The sequence below is a fragment of the Marmota monax genome, unplaced genomic scaffold, assembly GCF_021218885.2.
Source record: "Marmota monax isolate L192 unplaced genomic scaffold, Marmota_monax_Labrador192_F-V1.1 WCK01_AAM20220418_F8-fsc00074, whole genome shotgun sequence".
NCBI classification, from domain to species: domain Eukaryota; kingdom Metazoa; phylum Chordata; class Mammalia; order Rodentia; family Sciuridae; genus Marmota; species Marmota monax.
Genome location: NW_026694232.1, coordinates 4113322 through 4118173, shown reverse-complemented (window position 1 = coordinate 4118173; position 4852 = coordinate 4113322). Strand labels below are relative to the sequence as shown.

Here is a 4852-nt window from a genome sequence, read left to right as displayed (position 1 = left end):
ACCAGCACATCTTGCTAAGCCTTGAAATGTGAGATATCATTTTATACAAAATCCAGAATCTTGGAAATCTGTGGCCTTGGTGCATCACTGGTGGCCATTGTTACATATAGAAAAACTGGAACTACTGAATCATCAGAACTAATAGCTCTATCACCTTCTTCTCATTATAAAATATCCCCGTATAAAAATCTCTTTTGAAGGTGGGTGTGGTGTTCACACCTGAAACCCCAGCTACCTCCAGAAGCCGAGGAAAGAGTATCTTTAGAAACTGGACTGAAAACAAACAAATCCTACGAAGTGAGTATTATTTTCCTTTGGAGATGAGAAAACTGCCATCAAGTTGAACAGCTTGGAAATGACAGGATCTGAATGGAAGTCCCAATCCTGGGTTCTTTCTACTACTCCACAGCTCTTACTATGATACTGAATTGCACAAGTCACAGAACAAAGAACACAGGGATCAGTTAGAATGATTTACCAAGATCAATAGAGCCAGTATCCACCCTCTGGCCCGACCGGTTGTTTCCTGACTGCATCCATTCTGATGAGGAAGAACCAGTTGTTAATATTCGAGATATCAACCCTGTTATTGCCAGTCATCAAGGCAGACTCATGCCAGGTAAATGAGTAGGTAGGCAAGGTAAATGAATACCCATCTCCTGGGTTTTATCCCACCCCACCCAGGCGCAGACATCTGAAAACCCACGGCCTGCTAAAATGTTCTTTAGCGTCTACTGGCTGTTGGCACTAGGTTGTAAAGGAAGGATCTGGGCTTTGACAGGAAGGAAGGAAACACAAGTTTCCCGGGGACCAGCAGTGGGAAAAGAGGAGGAACTGACAAAGCAAGGAGAGAGGGAAGACTTGGAGCAGAAAGCCAGGGCTCCTGGTGGGTGCTGATATTCATTGACTCCTTTCAGCTGTGATGCTTTCAGAGGTGGATGCTCAGATGCTTTCTCATTCATCATTGAAGATTTATTGTCATGACAACCCTGTGACATTGCTACCGTTCCCATATTACAGATAAGCAAGCTGAGTCTCTCCTATCTCACACCTGTGTCAGAGGTCAGTCTTTCAATTTTCACTTCCTAAAAAGTATCACTTTTGATAGTCTTCATTAATCCCACATGTCACCCCTGCAGAACATACTGAGTAAATTGAACGTCTTGCTTTAGAGGTAGGAAGTGAGACAGTGAGACTAAGTTATAATGGGGGAAGCAGGACGAGCAGGCATCCTAAGAACCATACCTCATCTTGCTAATATTTTAAGTTTTTCTGAGTTCTATCACGAGACGGAACTGTATGATAAAATGCTGTGCTGTTATTAGAAATGATAATGTGTCTGTGAACTAAATCCTCTTAAAAGGAGAAAGCAGTGAAAAAGTAAGGTATTTTAATGATGCCAAAAGATCCTATTGGGGTAAGAGTCACAGTCTGACAATATGAAAATGTAACAAGAGTGTATTTTGGCATCAAAAATACAGGGCTCTTCTCCTGGGCTGATGAGTTAGGAATAGTTTTGGTTAGGTGCTCATTCAAACAAATGTAAAGACACAAATTTTGCTTACCTCAAAAAAAAAAAAAAAAAAAAAGAAACCCTGAAACATTTCCAAATGCATGTGCTTTTTGTATTCCTCTTTAATTTTAAATAATTATTTCAGAGAAATGGTTGTGTATGTGAATATTTGTCATAGAATTTCTGAATACCTCCCACTATGTGATCAGTTGATAGGTTTTTATTAAGAACTATTACTTGCTTAGCTCTTCTCTGCCCTGATCTGATCATTGCTAGGACATTGCTATCTCACTTTATATGAGGGAGAAGAGGAAACTTGACACCTAACTCTGTCATCACCACCGTGCTTTAGGAAAAGAGCCCTGCAATGATGTGAAAGACCTATTTTTACTTCTGAAACTACTAAGAATGTAACTCGTCAGTTGCGATGTGCAAAAGGGTTTAAAGAATAAACAACGAGACAAAATGAAACAGAAACACTAATGAAAAGCTGTTCCATTTTGTACTTCCAAAGAGGCTTGGGGTAATAGAGAGGAATGGGTGGCTGCATTCAGAGAATCTTATTAAATTAAAATTCATTGGAACCAAAAAGCTTTCCCTTGATTATAGTGTAAGTTAGCATGAAAGATAAAGCCTAAGAGACAGTGTCTAGTCCACAGGTGGCTTGGAATCCAGAGGATTCTAGGAAAGTAAAAGTTATTATTCACTGACTTTCATCTCCCCATGGTCACATATTTTCTGTGAGTTAAATTTGGGCTCCATTTATATTTGTTTCCAGAAATGCACACCTGGGAGTTTTGCTACAAAATTATTTACAGTGGGAAGTCTCAAAATTATTTAGCTGTTTAAAATCTGAGTGTCTGTCTAAATGCATTCTTGATGAAAATACCTTTCACCATGTTATACAATGCCTCAGGTGTTATTTGATAAACATGTTGAAATTAAATGGAATTGTTGATTTGGTCAGACCCACCTCCAATTATTTACTCAGGGTTACGCCAGGATTTCAGTCATTGAAAGAAATAGAAATTAGAAATATATTTCTTAAATATACAATAAACTGTTGACACTATTTGATGACAGGAGCTTCCATTAAATCAATTTGAGAAATGAGGAAATTATTCACACAAAAAGAATAAGGAACAATGAGAGGAGAAAAAAAAAACTACTTGGAAAGATTAGAGATATAACTGATTTTCAGCATCAACTGGAACCAGAATCAGAATCTCAAACAATGCTAGTTCTCTCTTTCCAGCATTCAGTTCAACTTCTCTCTGTGGTAGATTCATTCTGTGAACCCACGCTAACTTCTGTCATTGGAATAGTTACCAAAAGATGGGAGGTTCTTCCTTTGGAAAAAAGGAGGAAGTTGATCTGGTACTGGCAAAGGAGGCGCTGAAGATAGATAAAAACCAGAACAGTGGTGATCCATCCAAACCAGTCACTTTGGGGGGTAGTTATCTTTATTTTTACTCTTAGAATAGTAAAATGGCAATGTGAATTTAGGCCTGTCATGCTTTATAAATAAAACTATAACATGTTCATGTTTAAAAAAATTTTTTTTTACTAAGGTATTTTATTTCAGTTGAAATACAATAAGCTGTAGATATCGAACAACTGTAACACAACCCGTGCAAACAATGATCTCCTTTCTGCCACTATAGTTAGCAATTTCCAGAAGGTTATATAAGTGGAGACAAAGAATATACAGTCATTCTTGAATGATTTATTTTATTCAGCATAACTATCTCAAGGTTCATTCATGTTGTAGCATGTCACAATAGTTCTTTTTTTTTTTTCTGAGTAGAATTCCATGACATGGCGTTATACAGACTGAATTATGGCTCCCCAAAATTTCAGTGTCAAAGCCCTAGAATCTAGTACACCAAAATATGACCATATTTGGAGATAAATGCCTTTTAAGAGAGAATTAATTAATTAATTAATTTTAAAAAAATGAGGCCATAATCCAATCTGACTAGAGTCCTTTGAAGAAGAGGAGCCTAGGACACACAGAGACATCAAAGATATAGGCACCAAGAAAAGACCATGTGTGGGCATCAGAAGAAGGCAGCCAACTGCAAGCCAAGGAGAGAGTCCCCAGAAGAAATCAAACCTGCCCACACCCTGTTGTCAGAAGTTTAGCCTCCAGAACTGTGAGAATATAAATTTCTATTGTTTAAGCCACCTGGTCTGGTAATCTGTTTTGCCACAATTTCTTTATTCATTATCCTGCTGATGGACATTTGGGTTGCTTCTAGTCTAGGACTATTACAAATAAAGCTGCTACAAAAATCCATGTACAAATCTTTGTGCAGATCCCAGCTGTCACTTCACTTGAATAAGCATCTGGAATATTGGACTTAATCCTATTGTAGGTATCGTAAACATTACAACAAACTACCAAACAGTGTTTGAAAATGGTTGTACTGTTTCACGTTCTTACCAATAAGAGTTCCTGTTGCTCTATATCCTCACCAAAACTTAGTATCAGCAGTCTTTTTAACTCCTGGCATTCTAATAGGTGTGTTTTGGTACCTCATTGTGGTTTCAATTCACATTTCTCTAATGATTAACGAATTGGAACATCTTTCACATGCTTATTAACCATCCGGGGTATCTCCTTCAATGGAGTCACTGTTCAAGTCCTCCACCCAATTTTGTAATTGCTATGGTAATTTTTATTAGACGCCTCACCTTGTAAATTTTACCTTTCTAGGAACTGAATTTTTTTTTTCCTACAGACTTTCTTGATTTTTATTTGTTTTGGGATGCAGGTAAATTACGTGGGGAAAGTTTAATCCTTTGGATATTGCTTTTAAACTTTGTTAGCTTCAGGGCTGTTCTGCCCTACTGCTAGGGCAAATCCTTCTTAGTACTCCAGCGGATGGCATTATGAGGTTCCTACTCTGGTAGAAATAGGCACTATCTCTAGTTTTTTCCTGCATTAGCTATGAGGATTGTTTTTTAACTTTCTCTTGAATGGGTCTTTCCTCAGAGTCAGCTAATTTCCTCATGTGGATGTGGTAACCAGTGCTCAACAGTTTTATTTTTGGGGGACTCTGCCCCTCTCCAGAGTTCTAAATACAGCTCTCCCAACCTTGGCCTCCTCAGGTACCTAGCTCTGTCTCTCTCCTCAAGTCAGAGAGGCTGCCAGGCCCCAAGCTGTTCCCCCCAGACACACACATGTGCACAGGCACACACAAGGCCTAGAGAATTTCCAGGCAGAGGGCTGGGCAAGCCCACAGCTCACCACTTGCTTCCAGTCTCTCTGAGATCACTGTTCATTGACTGATATTCAATATCTGGAAAACATATATTTAGAGGCTTAAAGGTTTG

At 38.6% G+C, this 4852-nt stretch overlaps 1 long non-coding RNA gene across 1 annotated transcript; it reads left to right on the top strand.

The window, feature by feature from the left end:
- Positions 1 to 511: 511 nt before the first annotated feature.
- On the top strand, positions 512 to 3696 carry LOC124108356 (uncharacterized). Its single transcript, XR_006856663.2, has 2 exons — positions 512 to 619; positions 918 to 3696. It is a non-coding gene; the product is annotated as an uncharacterized LOC124108356 (long non-coding RNA).
- Positions 3697 to 4852: the final 1156 nt, after the last annotated feature.